The sequence below is a fragment of the Arctopsyche grandis genome, chromosome 10 (genome assembly GCF_051622035.1).
Source record: "Arctopsyche grandis isolate Sample6627 chromosome 10, ASM5162203v2, whole genome shotgun sequence".
In the NCBI taxonomy this organism is placed as follows: Eukaryota; Metazoa; Arthropoda; class Insecta; order Trichoptera; family Hydropsychidae; genus Arctopsyche; species Arctopsyche grandis.
In genome coordinates, this window is record NC_135364.1 from 3,068,312 (window position 1) to 3,089,551 (window position 21,240).

At 31.6% G+C, this 21,240-nt stretch overlaps 1 protein-coding gene across 1 annotated transcript in view; it reads right to left on the reverse strand.

Annotated features, from left to right (window-relative positions):
- The window catches only part of MICAL-like (protein), a 117,862-nt gene extending 101,915 nt beyond the window's left edge, over positions 1–15,947 (reverse strand). Inside the window, exon 1 of the mRNA XM_077439561.1 lies at positions 15,698–15,947. The gene's annotated coding sequence lies outside the window, so the exon portion shown is untranslated. The remainder of the gene's footprint in view (positions 1–15,697) is intronic.
- Between the last annotated feature and the right edge of the window lie 5,293 nt (positions 15,948–21,240).

The window sequence follows — 21,240 nt, forward strand, 5'->3', positions numbered from 1 at the left end:
TTTATTTATTATTTTTATAATAATAATAATAGCAATGATATAACCAATGTGACCTGACAGGTTGCCCCAAAGTGTCACATTAGTCTTACAAAAAAAAAGAAAAGAACAATAAAAATTACCAATCATTCATCTCATTCAAATAGACTCGTGTTGAATCTCATGAAACTAACCAGCTCATCAACATGACAATTGAACAGGTCCAAATGTTCATCTATCACATTAAGGACCGGATAGCCGTTACAAGAGACGAATAATTGAAAGCAGACGTTTTCGCAGGAATAGGTTGGAAAAGTAAATGATGACGCAAAGCTCTACCACATTCAGGCGCCGAAAATTTAAATTGTAATAAAATCGAAGGGTTGTCAATTCTTCCCTTTAATACTCCGAAGAAATATTTGGAAATGGCAATAATTCTTCTAGAAGATAGTGATTCAGAGCCTAGCATACCTTGTAAAAAGGCAGTGGAAAATAAATAGGGGTAATATTTATGTATATTTCCTCATATAGGAAACTTTTTTTGAACTCTTGCTATCAAGAGGGACAATTTAACTTCAGTGGGACTCCAAATTACAGACCAGAACTCTAATATGCTCCGGACAAGCGAACAATAAAGCAACACCATTATATGTACTTGGATCTTGGAAGTAGTGAGCATTGCATATGCATGTATGTACTCAATTCTACATTGTCTTGGGTACTATCCCAGTATTTCTATAAGTTTTAACAATATAACCAGAAAATAGTACAAATATTCCAAAACAGCGACACATGTGAACGAGCTATTACTACAGTACAAGCATACCAAAAAAAAAAATGCTGAATAATTTATTCAAACCACCACCACCACCATGACATGAATGTCGCATAGAATTAGAATGACCATCGATTTCATCCTGCTTTACCACCAACGAAGCGATAATGACGTCTCATACCAGCAAAAAATCCTACTTTTTCATCTTGGCCACCGTCTGATCACCTTTGGAGACCACCACCAATGAATGCGCTTCGAGAGAGAGAGACCCACATTTCCCATGATTGACAATACAATCGTGGGATTTTTTCCATTGTTTAGCCCGACGAGGTCCTTGCACCCGACCAAGTCGTCCTACGAGCTGAAATCAAGTGGCTCTCGATGTTTTGCTCTTGCTGTTGTTTTTTGTTTGTTTGTTTATTGCTCTCCAACGGAGCATCGGTCTGGCTAATTTGGACCGGCCGAGACCTTCGCTTGCATCACGTTGCATCACATCAATTAATATCGGTTTTGGCAGCTGTGAAAAAGATCACGGGCGTTTCGCAAACGCAAGTCATGACCCGATCGTTTATAATCCTGGCCCGATTGGCGCGGACAGGTATCGTGGAATCCCGATTATCCGTGACCCGATCGATTCCCCGTGCAGACGTTTGATTAACTTTCGCCAACAGCACTGTACATATATTGTAAAGCTGGACACTGACAAATACAACTTAAAGGCTTAACTACAAATTTATATTTCTACAAACATCCTACGAGAGACGAATCTATGAATCTTTAGTTTGTCAACTGCAATTAGATAATCACATTGACAAACAGTTGAAGTATCTATCTTATTATGCAAAAGATAAAGCGTTCTGCACATGTGCAAATTCTGAATATTGCAGTTCGTTATTGTACGTCCACACTAAACCAACGAACGCCACCGCATGCCAACTTAGCTGGGACCAGTAGCGTACAAAATATCGAAATAAAAATTAAATTAAAAAAATTAAATTAAATATCAAAATTAAAACTATTATTATTATATTAGAATCAAATTCAAATATCAAAATAAAATTATAATTATTATATTAAAATTAAAATTAAATATTGAAAGTTAAAAACAGAACATAAAAAGTTTAAATAAATTTTCGAAATTGAGCTAAAATTAGATCATTTTTTATTTATTTTTTTTTTTTTTTATTTCATACCAGGAAGGCATTACAGGTAAACCCCAATGCGCCTTCCTGGCCAAATTACAAACAATACAGCATTTTTTATTATATAAGTCGCTAAATTACGAGACACTGACTTAAACTCGACAATTAACGAGACATCTATGAATTGTACATACATTTTTATTGTAATATTTACATTAATCATACTCAAATAGTGGTGACATAGTGGGTAGGAAGGATTTTTAGCCAATTTTTAATCGGGAATCGTTTCAACAATGAAATCAGAGAAAATTGGCAAACTCTGATAGGAAACGATCAACCAGGAGTCACAAATCCTGGTCTGACCAGCAGCATTACAGATATACTCAGAAAAATTCTTTTCAATCGAGGTCAGCTCAAGGGATCGAACTCGGCGCCTCTCAGTGTTAAGCAGAAGCTTAACGACCGAGCCACGCTGCTGGCTCATCAACAATCATATACAGGTTATTTTGATATTTGAATTTAGTTTTAATATAATAATAATAAATTTAATTTTGATATTTAATTTAATTTTTATTTCGATATTTTGTACGCTACTGGTCCCAGCTAAGTTGGCCTGCGGTGGCCTTCGTTGGTTTAGTGTGTACGTACCATAACGAACTGCAATATTCAGAATTTGCACATGCGCAGAAAGCTTTATCAAGATAGATACATTACAATCAATGTGATTCTCTAATTGCAGTTGACAAAATAAAGATTCATAGATTTGTCATACTTCTCAACCACGTACATATTCCGCTTCCTATATTTTCTCGTTATGCCGAGCATACAGCGTTTAATTATTTTTGAGTGCATTGGACTTTGTGTAGCATCTTGACTTCGATGTCCAATTTTCACATCCATACTTCATCACTGGCGAAACATATTAATCGAAGATCTTTTGCTTCAGTCAAAGCGGCCTTTTTTATTTAAAAACGACGTTCAATAGTCCAAATACACTCCACCGTAACTTCATTAGTCTCTTTATTTCTTCATCTTTACTACCGGACGTGTCTATCATTTGTTCTTAATATAAATAATTACTGACTATTTTTACTATTTTATCATCGAGTGAAATGCCAAATTATATAATGTAATTGGTGTAAAATATATTGTGATTTAATGAATTAATTACATTACATAATATAATTATATATTCATTACAAAAAGAGTCATCCAACCGTTTGTATTGTGTCGTGAACAAAAAGCCTTTAAAAATAAATTGCTAAAGACTTGTTTGCCGATTTGTTTGCAGACAAATCTCTCCGTCAATGGCCACCTAACTAACTGTCCAAGGTTCTGAAAGTAGATGGTAAACACAATCAAAAACAACCATCACGACTTGTGTGTACATATATTGTATAATAAAATTATATCCAGTTGTCTATCGAGAGGTTGCGGTGTGGCAATGCAAAACAAAAGATTTAGCACGAAGGAGCAATAATTATTATTGCATCTTCTGAAATCGACGGTTATTGTTTATCGTGACGCGTATCTAAATTAATAACATAACACAAGCGCAAGTTGAGCAATCTTTAAATAGCGTATGGGTTTTTTTTTAATATTGTTATTCGTAGTCGATGAAAGGAATGAATAGAGCCCGTAGCAAATGTAATGAAGATGTAAAGATTGTGTGCATGGTTTTTCTTTAGGTAGATCTGCTATGAAATTCGTCTTAACCAGCGTGAGTAATCTGTTAATTTTCGAGTTAAAAAATTTGCTAAGCGTTCAATTTTTTATTTAACTTTAGTAACAAAAGTATTGAGTATTTAAATATAAGAAGTCGGGTTCAAAAAACTTATTATTATGTGATCATCCCTCAATGGACGACCAAATTGAATATATTGAGAGCACCTACCCATCTAGGAAGTTCTAGAACTACATATTCGCGTTGGATTCGGTCGGATGAGCAAACGAGCATGCCAGTATGTTTTACCTTTTGAATGAGTAACGGTAGAGGGCACATTCGCAAGGCCCTCATTATATGAGCAACGCAGGTTTTATATCCCATTTCCGGTCGAGTTTATTCCGCTGCACATACATTCACGTAAGTATACATCATTGAAAAACCGGCCGGGTAATTACACCCGAGTAATTATCAACAAACGCGAAAAAGAGCAGGTGAATCATTGTTCCGATAAAAAGTGCACACTCATGATTAATCTTCAGTGAAGAATAGGGGGGAGGGGTTAATTTTGGTGATTGTTGCGAGTGCGAAATTGTAGATAGAAAACATGCTAAACTGTTAGAGAATATGCACGGTTGTGTGTGCTCGTCGAAGGTGAACGATTTGACCCAATAAAAAGGATGGATCAAAAAAATGACGAACCGGTTCTATGTATATATGATGTGGAACCGGAAAACTCATGCAGAAACGCACAAAATTGATGCCACGAAAAATTAACAGTAATAAGGTAAATGTGTACGGCTTCAAGACGAAAAGGGTCAATGTGGGTTGTTTTGAAGGATTTTGTTACTTGCAGGGATTATTATTATATAAAAAATGCTTTTCGTGTAGTGAAGATTTATGCAAGAGATTGTGAAGTAATGTAAAGACAACCGTTACATGTATAAAACGACGTATAAAATGCAGTATTTTTACAAGAAGGATGTTTAATACTTGTTAGTACTAAAAAGACGATGAAGATGATTATTTTCTTGAATCATTGCTCAGTAAAATGGAAATGGAAAATAAATATATTACATACCGGTCTCCGTGACGAGCCAGAATGTTAAATTACAGAAAACGCAAATATCGGAAGGCAAAGATCGAAAATCGAAAGATCTTAAGTCGAAAGATCAAAAAAAAGGGTGCATGGTAAACGGTATATACTCACTTAATTTGCGCGAGCAGGATACAACAGGAACAAGAGGAACAGGCTTTTCCTCCCGTATTCTGCGCGCGCACATTAATACGGGAGGAAAAGCCTGTTCCTCTTGTTCCTGTTGTATCCTGCTAACGCAAATTAAGTGAGTATGTACCGTTTACCATGCACCCTTTTTTTTGATCTTTCGACTTAAGATCTTTCGATTTTCGATCTTTGCCTTCCAATATTTGTGTTTTCTGTAATTTAACATTCTGGATCGTCACGTAGACGCATCACATACATCTCTAAGAGCAATAAAGTATTAATTAAAAAAAAATTATAAATCAATTTCAACTGCAATAATGCCGTAATAAAAGTTAAACAGTCCTCTATGTAGACATACATATTTAATTTAGTAAAGCAATTTCTTAATTATTATTTTAATAATAGAAAAATGTTTGTTTTGTTACAAAAAATAAACAATATCGATTTGACAGAAGTTATTTCTAAAAGAAACATTTATTTTAGCCATCGTGATGACCATACTTCGGTTACTCATCACGGAACTATTATTAATAACAATATTAATTTTATTTATAGTTTTGGACCATTGTTGTATAACAGGAAGAATCTAATGTGTCACAATGACCTGCATAAGAAAACATGAACAAAATAGATAAGAAAAAAAAGAAAAAAGCGAAGAGAGAAGATCAAAATTCCATTCATACATCACACAAATTATAAAAATAATAATGAGCGTGGGCTACCAGAAAATTAGGTTAGACAATATACCATTCCATCAGTGTTCAATGCGATAGGAAATTAAGAGGAATAGCCGAAGTCTTATGATGACTAGACAATGGAGGGTAATTAGGCAATGAAGAATAACAATAGACATTCCAACAGAGCTGAAAGCAAGAAAGCAAAAGCATGCTTGTAAATAAAACCCATTTGCCCCGATTCTTACACGTCCGTTAGTGAGGTACTGATGACAGCTAAGTTCCAGACACACAGAGAGGTACGCGTATTTTTAAGATAGTTTTGTAGATGTAAAAAAACGCTAGCACGCCAGATCTATGCTTTGGCACCCATGCCAAAAATCACCCCCTGGAGTTTTTTCGGTAAAATTTTAAAGTTTGACAGTGATTGATAACGGTCAGGTTTGACAGTGATCGATAATATATTTGAAAAAATATAGGGGAAACAATAGGAGTATGCTATGGAATTTGGAAAAGCGATGAAATTAAGAAACGCCTTTCCCAGTTGGAAACTACAAGCTCGTGCATGGCGTACGAATTTGGTAGGCTTGCACCTTTAATCATCCTAGCACGACTATGCTTGATATAATTTATGATAAGATTGGAAATCGTATCATAAATTATAAAACAATTCTTAAATTTAAATATAATATTAAATATAAATATAGTTTCATTCGATTAAATGAATAAAACAATTTTGAATCTAGTCTAAGTTGACTTCAAATTAAAGGCATCACTATGACAGCTAATGTAGGATTTGGATCGATGCAACTGTGACGTGTTATATTGACAGAGCAACTTGCAAATAAATAACTCGGCAGAAAAAAGTCAATATGAGAGAATATTTTGTATGAAAAAACAGATAAAGAAACCACATCGGACTCATTCCATCAGCTGATTATTTGCCTTTTACACCTTTGTTCTGTGCATAAGTATTTTAATCAATTGTAATTTATTCACCGGTGATAAACAGAACATCAATACGCTAACCCAAGTTAAACACGTCTTGTTAATATTATAATATACTTTACTTCTCATATGTATGTATGCGTGTCTTCGTTCGTGCCAAACCTGTCAGATCGGATGTACTGTTTAACCTAGTTTGAGCATCGGCTACAAAAAAAGAACAACACGATAACGAATTTAAAACATAATAATATATGTATGTAACAGAGTCTGCAATAGGTTAGTGAGCTTTTATCTATGCGAAAAAAATTTCAATATATAATATTATGTATTGGTCTCACTCTGATGGGTGCATGCAATCGATCGATATCGAGCTCAGTGTGTATTTGTAACAAGGCCTGAACGATTTTTTAAATAAATTTAAATATTCAATTAAAAATAGGTACGTATCGTTATCGAGTGCATACTTGTAATATGGTTATTAAGGCATTTTATTGTAATTAAATTTTTAGTTGAAAACATTGCATGTGTCAAATAAACAAGCTTGTTTCATTTTGAAATGCATGAGTGCACTTAATCAATATATCATATATAAAACGGAACACGTGACGTTACATTTAGTGGAGGAAAACGTGATTGTAATTTATATTGGCCTTCATAATGTGATCATATTGTGCTTTTTTGTAAAAATAAAATATATATAAAAGTACTTTATCCAGCGACTTATCGAAAATAGATATACATTTGTATGATGGATTGACCGACTATTTATTGTTAGACAATTTATATCAAATGCAATTTTGTGATCATGTCGAAAAACTCTACTGTAACTAACAAAAGATTTCCAATATACCAAAAAATTAACGATAAAAGTGGTTTTGATTGCTAAATATTTTGAAGGGCTTTCCTTCTACTGCTTATCGTACGCATCTACGAGCGATAAATCGCAACGACGAATTGTTCAAGTGTTAGGACAGGTTGCTCCATTTAAACCTTTAATACTTCATTCTTGACTTTATATTTTAAGAAAAAAAGACATTTTTTAACCTACATAAGTACATATGTACTTACATATAAACAGGGGTGGGTCGTGGCCAAATCAGATGGACTAAATAAATTAATTATCAAATAAAATCAGGTGGGACACGATGAAGCTAAAGCCACCCCCAACTACATTTTTTTTTTCAAAAAATCAAAGCTAATATATTTTTAGCAACATTTTATGTAAGGAAAATGCTTAATATAGCATATTATCGACTTCGTTCAATATTTGTTCTTAAAAAGCAAGTGGTAACGTATTTTTAGCATTAAAATGTTATATATTTTCAAACATTATAGATTGCTCCGTGTTCAAAGTGTTATGCTTTCAACTGAGTGGTCATGGGTTCATTCCCTAGCCCTTGTCAGACCTTAGATATATGCAGGGCCGACGAGAGGGGGGAGGGGGGGGGAGCCGGGGTAAAGTTCCAGGGCCCCGACTAATCGAGGGGCACGTGTCGGAAATCATACCTGTTATATTATACTTTCTTATTCAATTACATATTTAAAAAATGCCGACCAACATATGTATATGTAGGTATTTTCTAATAGTTCTGAGATTTTTCGCATATTTGAAGTATGTCTATTTTTTTTGTATGTGACTCCAGGTCAATCGTTTTCTTCAGAGTTTGCCCGATTTATCTGATTTCCGCCAATTTAGAAAAACACTTCCTATCCCTCGCAAATTCTGATTTTATAAATATACTACCCACTCTGTAAAATGTACATATGTATTTCTCGAAATATAAGTATTTGTCCATAGATGATAGGTGTGTCTCCCTGCTGTATAAACGTAGTTGTTTATCCATGTTTTTAATTATATGTATTCACTAGTTGTATAATATTCAACCAATTGAATTGTCGCCACAGAAACTTTGTTTTGTTTACGAAGATCCCAACCAAAGATACTTATATATATATATATATATATATATATATATATATATATATATATATATATATATATATATATATATATATATATATATATATATATATATATATATATATATATATATATATATATATATATATATATATATATATATATATATATATATATATATATATATATATATACATATACAGGCTTTTCCTCCCGTATTAATGTGCGCGCGCAGAATATGGGAGGAAAAGCATGTTCCTCTTGTTCCTGTTGTATCCTGCTCGCGCAAATTAACTGAGTATGTACGTGAGTATGTACCGTTTACCATGCACCATTTTTTTTTGATCTTTCGACTTAAGATCTTTCGATTTTCGATCTTTGCCTTCCGATATTTGTGTTTTCTGTAATTTAACATTCTGTCTCGTCACGTAGACCCATATATACATACTTACATACAAAGTCTCTTTCGAAATTATATATTAGATTAACATTTTTTTATTTAAAAGAAGACCTTGTGATCTAAATAATTTTAAAAATTATTTTTTAATACCTAACAGTAAGTTAACTCGCGGCGATAAATTGTTGCCAAACGGTTCAAATCTTTAAGGGCCAAACTGGAATATAAATAATAATCGACCAGAGAGAGAGCCCTGTAATTTGGGACCCGAAATGCGATCGCATGTTGCGGTTTGATGCGTTTCATTCCGCATAAAAAAATCGCATTTTATCTACCTTATCTACTTATCGATTTTATTCCCCATATAACGTTACGAAACGTCAGAATTCAAAGTCGATAAAAATTAAAGAAAAACACGAACCGCACTTCCTACGCACACAGTTTCGGACGCCCACAGTTAAGGGGTTATTAATTCGGTAAGCTGACAATTTTACGTGGCGAATTTTGCACATCCGTTCGCCGACAAAAAATGTATTGATATAAAAAAAAAAATAGCGAACTGGCAAGGTGGAATTTTCTATGTGGTTGTCCATTGTGCGAGGACAATGGTGCAACGGTAAAATTAATATTAAAACATCTTCAATAGGTGTACTGGTTTATCCACACACACAGACACACACAAATCGATGTAACCGTAACATTGCATTGCAAATCTATCCAGCATCTTTCGAAGCGCGAAAAAAATTCTAGAGCTGGAAATATCTTACGTTCTAATAGTGTAAACAATATGGCTTAAGAATTTTTTCATTTAATTTGTTTGTTTTATTAGAGAAGTGTTCGTCTTTGGCTGGCACATGGCTTTTAGGCATTTCTTATTACGCATACGTACGTGTTTTGGATATTTTGGAAACAACACGTACCAAAGTCGAGTATTTCATTCCGGAACTCTCACAGATGGTACACAGCCACATAAAAATAAATTATCTCTCACAGGATTAAATGCTCTCAGATTCACTTCAAGGTGTATATATATTCATCGTATATAATTTTTTATTCAAAGTGGATTTATTTAATAAAAACTTCTACTCATAGTCGATCCAATATAGCGTGGGTAACATTGTAAGATAATTCCTTTATTTTTTATAAATTGTTTCTTATTTAACTATATAATATTAATTCAATGCAAGGTATTTAATAATATTACTGTAAGATTTGCTGTCCATAACATGATTACTTTCATCGTCTAAAAAATATAAATTTCGTACGTATTTCATAAATAAATTGATAATATCAACAACGTTCGTATTTTATATTAAAATTTTATTAATGTAAATATTTCAAAATACGAAAAACGAACTCAAAACTAGCAAAAAATAAAACTCAAATTCTACTGACCGCTATACGCACGAACAATGTTGTATTTCTTGGCCAAAATGCAATGCGAAACTGAAACGAAATGCAATCGGCCACCGCGGGTCGAATGGAGGGTGAATACTATAGCATGTACATTTTACGTAAGCCTCATACTAATGCATGATATATTATATATTATTATTTTAAAAAAATTACATATTTTTCTATTCACCGATTGATTAATCATTGAAATATTAAATTCAAGTAGTTTCGATTTTTTTACTATTAAAAAAATAAATAAACACTCAATATTCAGCTATTTACGTTTATTTGGGTTGATAATGATATATCCAAGCTTAATGATTTTTATTTTCTAAATAATCACAGGAACACGAAAAATATGATTATTTTCTGAAAATAACGCTTCCCTCATACAAACGCCCATTGCGAGCGCAGCGCGCTTTGTATGGGAACTCTCGAGCGAAACGGCGACTTTGAATTCTCGTTTATCAGTCAGAATCGATCATAATCGACCCAAATAAACTTCAATAGGTGAGTATTGAGTGTTTATTTTTTTTTTAAATAGTAAAAAAATTGTAATTACTCTCGAAAACGAGATATGTACATGAAGAAATCTACTTTTTCGAAATTTTTGTAGAGATAAATCGATTGGTTGGAGGCACAGGACATTGTTTAAAATCAAAGATTTTTTTATTGATACGATGAAAATTTCCACTAGGTCCATCGATGAAAATCCAAAAATTTCATTTTTCACTTAGGCTTAATGTAAATTATTGGTTACCTGTAGCTTCACTATTAACTATTTATCTAAGAAAAAAGTAATCAAAAATAACATTTTATTGACCGGTCATTAATATTTCTTATGTATTGTACAGTTATTTATAAGTTCTTATACAAGTTAGTCACCATATTATAGAAATACTGACAAATTATTCTTTTGCATTTGTTGAAATTAAGCTTTAAGATTTTAATAGTATTACAAAACATTTAACGCTAAATATGTTCATACAAAAATATCAACAGAATGGTAATAATATAAATAAAAAAATAAAATATACATTTTGTTATTAAATGTGATGTTAATTTTCCTATCAATTTATCCAACTAATTGATTAAACATGCTTTGATTCAAATATGCAAAAAAAACATGTATAAATTGAGACATACAAGATGTGCATATTATAATTGAATTTCATTTGAATTACAAATTCGCATGTGATAAATTAATTGTAATATTGCTTACATAAATTCAAATAATGAAATTTTAACCACAAAAAATTATTAATTTTACAATTACGTAATCAAATTTGTCACGGTTTTTGGTTCACAAGACACGCTATTGTTTAACGCTTTCGGACAGTTAAAAGTTGACAGATTTGCGAAAACCTATTGAATGACATACACTAGTCGTAGACAAATGTCATTTCGCACGATTTTGACACACTTTCATAATGGAAACAATCCCACGATGCGATTATACGCCTGCTAATTAAACTTTTCGACCTCTCGTTAATGCGATCGAGTTAGCGCAGTGTAAACAGTCATTTTTTTACACTTTATGATGTAACATCGCTATGTTTGTTTCTGGATAAATAATTTTTTACTGTTACCACGACGATGCTATCCGAACATGCTATACTTCTATTAACATTTACGACCCGGGTACATATGTAAGTATGTAGTATGAAAAAAAAAATGAAAATATTACATGTGAAATTTCGTCATGGAGGAAGTCGTCGAGTCGATGCATAATTTATACGCAATTATAGTAATAATCTTGACACACTTTATATAATTTTTTTCTTGTTTCGAACACCTTTGACTCTACATTAGGGTCTTTACAGATCAAACAATGTGTGTGCATAATTTTCGGGCGTTATTATTGCAATTAAAACGGCGCTTTCGCCAAAGGAAAATTATTATCAGTCTCGAGCGCGTTGCTTGAGGTTATTTTGTTTTGTCGGTTACGTCTTATTTAATTCGTTTCGTATGCGAAGTGTGTCGTCACGATTGTTCAGCACGTTTTTATATACCGATCTGTGTATGTGTGCATACATTAGACATTGTAATTTATGCAGAAATAATTCAACAAATTAATGACCCACTGTTGAACTTTTGCGGAAGGTGGATACTAGAGGTGTTCGACTTTTGCCCTCGCTAACTTGACAGTGCTTTAATGCTGGTTATATGAAGAAAAAAAATCATTTTTACTATATTTTACAACATTTTTATATATTCTTAATCCTTCTTTATATTTTGACAGAAAATTACAACGATTGAATTAATTACAACAAAGTTATGTGTACACGAAATTGTTCCATTGCTTAAACGAAAATTTTCCACTGTTCTTTCTATGCTAATTTAATACTTATTTAATTAAATTAAAAAAGTATCTCAAATTCTACATATGTATGTATGTAAGTACATATTATTATTTTAAAACATTTCTTTATATGAAATAATCCTTAAATAATGACAAGATCAATGTCAATATTTAATTAAAAAAAAATATAATTACGCAACTTAAATATTGGCAACTCAATCATTTCACCTTCATGGGTCAAATACAAATCGAAGTTTGCGTATTTATGGAAATATCTCTAATAATACGATAAAAAACGAATATAACACTAAAAATTCAAATTTCAATTACTCACCAAATATTTTATTAGCGAATTTTTTTAATAAAAATTTATTTTAATACGCTAAAATAATACAAAAATCAATATAATTAATTGTTGGAAATAGTTTTAAATTGTAATTGCTTTTTATTAATTAGTATATTAAATCGTATGTATTTAATTTAAATACATATGTAAAAGATTATATTAATGCTATATATATATGCAATAGTTGTATGAGCAATTCTCTTTTGGGGAATAATCATAGAACCATGTAAAAGCAATCATGACAAGCTTTGTCTCTCGTAGTATTTCTATGTCGATGGTTAACTTAAATCCGAAATTTTCTCACGCATAATATGTAGAGGTAGGATAGTCACAGTGCTATCCATTGTTCGGCAAACCTTTAACAATGCATTTACAACATTTGAACAATACACGGCCCCCTCAGGCTCCGGTGACTAATAATATGTAGAGAAAGAATGACGTTTGGAAAATGAAAATTAGTTGACTTACAGTCAGTCCGCAGTATTGCATCAAAGTTTTACACTTTGTTCGTATATAATAATACTAAATAAAAAAATCGATTAAATTCAATTCTTTAGGTCGTCGACTTTAGATAGTCTTTAATTAATATAATGTATTAGATGTATTATGAGCATTTATAAGAATTGTAAATAGGTTTTTGAGCTCTTTTTCCTATTATGCTGTACATTAACATTAGAATAATATAAAAATATCATCACTAACAAAATTAAATTGAAATTGTAAAATATAAAATGATCAGTAGATCAGTAGCTATTAAATTAGATATAAGATTGTGAATATAATTTAGTAATAATAAAAAGCATTTAAAAATCAAAATCAAAGTTGTATGAGACGAATTTTCTTTTAACAAGAGTTTGTTTACATCTATTTCGTTCAGCAACAAAAATTATCAGTTAATTTAATTATCAAATGAATAAGATATCGCGTATAATTTTATATAAAATGTATGGGGAGTCTCGAATATTATAGCAAGTTTCAATCTTTGAATCGGATATTGTGCCGCTTTTCTTAAAACTATTATATACTCTAAGCAAGAAAATGTGAATACGTCAAATCAAAGACACGTTTTTCGACCGAAAAATCACATTATGAAATGCACTTGATATACAATTTTCCATTTTATTTGATTTTCTGAATGTGTGTGTTTTATTATTTTGAAATAATATCTTAAACACTCGTATATGTGTGAAATTTTGTATAGTTTCGCATAAATGATCGTAATAAACCTCGTTCCACTCAATCCCTCAACTGAGATTATCCATTATACACACTCGAGTATAATTTTGAATGAATAGAATGGAAAATGAGGCCATTTAATCGACATTTATTGGATTGCCTATTCGGCACGCACTCCCGAGCATATGCGGCGAAGTTTTACACACACAAAAGACAGGTGCGGTTTGCAGGTAGTCAACTCGACTATAAAATACAGTTAGCTTTTGACTGACGACAAACACGCACTTTACCATGTTCAAATAGCCCTTATGACAAAGCCATAAAAAGCCAACACACTCCAACTCGATAAATTGATATCACCAACGGACACAAATGGAAAATCGAGCGGCTCTTTCATACTCACTCAAATTCAAAGTCATAGTGAAATTTTCTAACGCCGGTATCTCCATATTACATGCGGAATAATTTTGAATATTTTTGTCGCCTTGCAGGTTTTGGAAATTATGTAAATATTTCATTAGCGTAGCGCAATGAATGAAAGTGCAATGGTTTTGGTTGAAATTTGAGACGTTTTTTTCTATTTATGTTTTATTTTCTGTACAGTTAAGTGATGAATATTCATACAAGTTTTTTTCGAGTGGCGAAAGACAACGCGGTCGCGATGTATTTATGGATTGATTTATCAAACTGGAAGATTAGTCGATGTTTTATTATGATATAGTGAATATTTCAGATAAGCGCGATTACGTGTCTGAAAATAAATAATATAAAATTCGAGCGAATTTGACACACGTTGCCAACAAACGCAACTAAACTGATAAGAAGTAAATATAAAATGATGTTAATAAAAAAATCATCCTTAAACCAACACCTGGATGATTCATACGACCGATAAAGATTACCTTTGGTGATTTTTTATAATAAAATTCGTTATGAAAAATTGGTATTAGATAGTTTTTATATATGCATGTATATTACCTAAACACAATCTGCTCCAAGTCATCGACTTATTATTATGTATTATGTATTAGATGTATTATGAGCATTTATAAGAATTGCTAATAGGTTTTTGTACTCTTTTTCCTATTACGCTGCACACATTAACATTATAATAATATAATACTATGATTACTAACAAAATTAAATTAAAATTGTAAAATAGAAAATGATCAGTAGATCAGTAGCTATTAAAATATATTTATATATAAGATGTATTGTGAACATAGTTTCGTAATAATAAAAAGCATTTAAAAATCAAAAATATGCATGTTATTTGATTTGGCAATTATGTGCCAATTAACGAATTATTATAAATTAGACATAAAATCTAGTTCTGGAAGCTTCACACACATTTTTATGTGTATTTAACCAGGTAAATAAATATTATTTAATTGCATTTTAAAAAGCGTTTTATTTCAATAGAAATACCTTTAAAATTTTAATACGACCAATTTAATACAATAATGTGTACATTATCGTGAGAAAACTCGATGATAATATTTAAAATTTAAATTTAATTATATTTTAAACAAATCGCCGATTAAATTACAACCATAAAGGTACTTTGCATAAAATCATTATATATATAATTTAGAATATAATTCACAAGAGCGATTTTTTAATCGTCAAATTTGGCATTTCAACATTTCGCTGATGCATCAAACTTAATTCCGACATTGCACTTTGTCCGTACGTTTTAATAATAATTGCACAATTACAAATACAAAATCGATTAAATGCAATTAAAAAATACTCACTTGTTATTTCTTCTGGGTGGGAAAATGTGAACACGTCAAATCGAAGAGACGTTCTTCGACCGAAAAAAATCACTTTATAAAATGCACTTGACACACAATTTTCTATTTTGTTTGCTCTTCGGAAACTGTATTTGTTATTATTTCGATATAATAACTCAAACACTCGTATGTAATGATAGTGTAGTAAAATAAATGACGAGAGAACGGTAAAAGGCGCGCGTCCGTACTGCGAGACGAACCAAGTGTGAATGCGATGTAAACAAACGTTCCAAGCGGCGTACAAGTGCACAGATAACGATGTTGAAACGATACTGAGACGGATATATATATTTACGAAATGTGTGAAAGAGACGGTGCTAAAGTTGAGGGACACTGATCGAATTTGCTTCAGTTTTTGGATGCACTCGAGCGCAACGCGACCGTGCACAAAATGTGTTATTTCACTACTGGTTAACTTTTTGCTCTGTCTATTTTCTTTTAGAAATTTGATCACTGCTATTTACGCTTTGCCCGAAGAAAAAGATCTTCGATCAGTGTGCTTTGCCAGTGATGACGTATGGATGTGAAACTTGGGCATTGAACGCCAAAATGTCATACCAAGTCTAATACACCTCTCTCACCGAAGTGGGGTATGCAAGTGCCCCAATTTTTACGTTTTTCGTAATAACTATGTGGTTTTCAAAGCTTTACATCCTATATTTCTTGTATTCCTGGAATGAACTTCAAGTAATTTATTTTAATAGATTTTGTATGATTTAGAAAAGGGGTACATCGTAAAAAAATACATTTATACATTTGTACGTTCCAAAATATGATTTAAATGCGGTAGCGATAAGTCATGCTTTTGACTGTTCGCTTGCATATTCTTTTTGATCGATGAATCAATGCGAGAGAAAGAGAACTATATTTTCGTAAGCTATTGTTTTCGTCGCTTTTGGCGCGTGGCTATTGAGTCATGCAGTCGCCTGTTGGCCTTACCTATGTGCGTTTGCGTGTTGATGCTTGTTGTTATTTTTTAATACAGAAATAGTCAAAAACATGCTATAGGACTAAAACTTTTTTATGTTGATGTGTAAAATAATTAATAAGATATATATTGAACCTATTTGTATTGAAAAAAGCTGTATTTTGATTTAAAAAATATTGGAGTCTTACTCGACCCCGGTTAGGGACACTCGTTCGATCTCGACGCTCCGTCCTTCAAAGGTTAAAAAATACGAAACAAGACATCGTACTTTTTAAAATGCATTTAGGTTGTCTTTTTGTATACTTGTGGGTTACTGTCGTAAGTTACAACTTGTAACGTGGTAACCATTGATGTATAATACACTATATATTATACATCAATGGTTGTAACACACCCGAACTATAATTCGGTTCGCATAGTCTTTTGTGTTCTATTATCTTTGCAACTGTCAGATATATTTCTTCAAGGATGTTGAGTATTGGTCGTTCATCCAAAAAACAATGTCCAAGATGTGGGATTGGGGGTAAAAACACTATATTTTCATGCAGTCGCCTGTTGGCCTTACCTATGTGCGTTTTTGTGTTGATGCTTGTCGTTATTTTTTAATACAAAAAAAGTCAAAAACATGCTAGTTTATAAGACTAAAACTTTTTATGTTGATGTGTAAAATGATTAATAAGATATATATTGAACCCATTTGTATTGAGAAAAGCTGTATTTTGAATAGAAAATACTGGGGTCTTACTCGACCCCGGTTAGGGACACTCGTTCGATCTCGACGCTCCGTCCGTCAAAGGTTAATCTGATCCTTTTCGCATTTCGCAGAGTTTTGAGTGAACTTTAAAATTATCCAAAAATCATAAGAAATAAAATCAAGAAGCAACCGTTGAAGCTTACTCCTGCTGTCTCCCATTCCATGTTCCTGAAAACTTCCTCAAGCACCGCATTGAATAACTTAGGAGAGATGATGTCTCCTTTTCCTATGCTAAATCTATCTGTATCTGAAAAAAGATTAACTGAAGTTGTGATATATTATATATATATTGCAGCTTACAGCCCCACATTGGTTTCCGGCACTCCCTGTATTTGTAAAGCGTTAAATACTGCATTGTGACTAACTGTGTCGAAGCCTTTCTCATAATCGACGAATCCTAGGCATAATGGCTGTTGATACTCGTTGTGATGGAATTAGTAGTGTGTGCTCAATTTAGCCCAAGTTTGAATGACATGGGAAATGGTTTTTAGATTGTCTATTTTATGACAAATAAATTTATGAAAGTTTTGTTTCATTTATACGAGACTTTAACGTTACTTTAGCGTTACTCTGCAGACTGACTAAATCATTAATTACAACTAATACTTATTGTTAGAAAGCGCTATTGTTTTTATATTCAATTATAAATAAGTACTATTACAAGAAATAATTTCGGATTTATAGCAATTTTAGAGGCTATATATGTATTATATGTATTTTCATATCGCGGTTACTGTTAGTATAATAATATATAGCCACGTAAAAAGATACAATTGTATGTTAGTGTAATTTATTAAAATTATATTATTCAGTCAATCTTATGGTATAATTGCACATTTTTGTATGCGTCCATGTGCTATTTTGTCGTATTGCAAAAACCATCAGAAATATTGAGATACATAATACATTCGATCCACTTTTAACTGCGAAGAATTGAACTAGGACATTATTTAATAAGGCAATAATATACATATGTATGTGTATAAAGTTTAGAAATAATAATCTGAAGTTGCGCCAGATTCGTCCCAATTTGGTACGGATAAGGCTAAACTATAATAATTTTTTATTTTATGTATATTAAATCATATATCTTAATATTGTATAATTTAGAATGTTGCCAAATTTGTGTCCTATTTTGAAATTGGCCACTTCAGAGCTTTAGAAAGTCACAAAAGTGCCAAAAATCTAATATAATAATGAGCTACATTCTAATCATTTTGGTACAGAAAAGGTCGTTAGATTATATATATGCACAAAATATGTATTTAATTTTCACACTTTGTATTGCATTAAGTTGCACATGTAATTGAATTATTTTATATCAACGAATTTTTGACATTGCTTAAATTACATTTCAGTAGTATTATTATGATAATTCATACAGATTGATTTTGATTTTTGAATGTTTTTTATTATTACTAAATTATGTTCGCAATACATATTATATCTATTTTAATAGCTACTGATCTACTGATCATTTTCTATTTTACAATTTTAATTTAATTTTGTTAGTAATCATAGTATTATATTATTATAATTTAAATGTGTACAGCGTAATAGGAAAAAGAGCTCAAAAACCTATTTACAATTCTTATAAATGCTCATAATACATCTAATACATAATATTAATTAAAGACTCTCTAAAGTCGATGACCTGAAGCTGATTGTGTTTAGGTAATCTATTCATACAGATAATTCTACATATGTATATCAAATAAAGCACATTTAAAGATTGACTTTGAAATATTTCAATGCGTTATACATTTACGTACATAATAATCGACATTTTTCAAATTGAACTTTACATTATGGTTTTCATTGAAAGTGAGCACATTGCAAACACAATGCAGCCGTCGAAACAATAAGATTTTCATACCAAGTATGTATATATTATTCAAAAGTGAAAGGGAAATAATAAAAATGAGCATCGCTCTACTGAATGCACAATTTATACTTGCATCCATACACCACACTACGAATGTGTGTAACTTTTCCAACGAAAATCGCAACAAACGTAATGAAACAATAAAAAATATATAAAAGCGTATCGATGCTGCAGTTTCACTGTTGATTTTCGACGACTTTCCAAACAGATCGTGTTCTTCTAGAACCACCGATCCGATATGGCAACAAACATATGGAGTGATCTCGACTCGATTTGTTTTTAACAACGAAAAAAAATGTAAGAGTGTATGTACATCGTAAATAGGAGAACTAGCTCGGGCTCGCATGCAACTGCATCTTAAGGTGATGCACTTTTTAATTTATACGTATTAAATAAAATGTTTTACGCTCAAATGGATATCAGTAATCCAGTACCTGAGATAGAGAGAAAAAACATTAGAAAAAATGTGCCATATTTATGACCCAAAAGACTAGCTGAAGATAAGCGTGTTGATTGAGACAAGAGTGCATTAGCCTGATAAGAAAACATGAGTTTAGAAATGTGATTAGAACTTTTAAACTAACCTAACCCAATTCACATAGTAGTTGTGTCTATTTTGAGACTTCCTTTCGATGCTTTATTATTTTTTATGAGACGTTTTTGTTTTTGGAAACGATCAGAGCTCAGAATTACAAATTTGTATTCACCTGAGCAACTCCGATCAATTCGTCTAGTTAATTATAAAATAAATACGTTCCAATTAAAAATATATATGTACACAGATATTATAATATTCACCTAGATTTCTCATTTTTCCATTCATCGTATTCTGAATAGTAGATTTGACTTGCAAATTTAATGCTACGGATTACAATTCGTTATGGAATCGTTGATATAAATCTCTCTCTCGTAATAATTTAAATTTAAAAAATGCACCCGATTTGTTCTTCCTCTAATTGGATATTGAATAATATATTTCTTAATAATATTTACGACCTGAAATTCCAATTGCGGGGATACCTGCGTATATTTCGCTTGCGATACTTTTGCAATTCAACAAAATTGTAAAGAGTAAATGTTGTAAAATTTGCAATAAACAAACAGTGCTGCTTAATTTAAAATGGCGCAATATATAAAAAAAACTGCGGCTGTAAATCTTTTTTTAATGTGCCTCAGAAAACGGTAAAAGTAAAATTAAATTATAATATAATAAAAATTATAATACAATGCGTATTGCAATAATAATAAAACGAAACAATCTCGGCACGAATTTTATTCACGAAGTCGTCATCGAAACTTAACACCTTTATTGGAGGGGCTATAAAAAATCACGTCAGCAATATAATTCGACTGTTGTGTGGGTGCACTTGTTTACTTATCGATTTGTGCAATTATTTCGAGTATCCTCGCGTATTTATTGCACGTATTCAAAAGGTTATGCGCCGATTTGAAAGTTCTGCGCGGTGGTCCAAAATGAATCATCCTATTTCGCTTGCTCACATCTTTTGACATATGAAATAAACAGGTACAATTTCAACTGTGTATGAAATCTCAATATATTCCATTTTAAAATACGTATAAATAAAAATATGAATATTGTTTACTTCTGTGACTATTGACTATGAATTTTATCCAAATTACCTCACTGTCACTGTCGATTCAAAGACTTTTGTTTAGGGGGGGGGGGGAGGGAGGGATAAACTATTTTTTGATGGAATATTGCATTGTTTTCCAATATCCATGTATATGAAAAGTTTCAAGAAAATCGGTTTGATTTAATGAGCTTAAACATGATAGCAAAAATTCGACTCCAATAACATACATTGATAAATACTAAACAATATAAGAGTTTGTAAAAAAAATACTAAAATATTATTTTCAATAGTGTTATTTAAATTTTGAACTTCATTTGTATACTTAAAATAATAATCAAATAA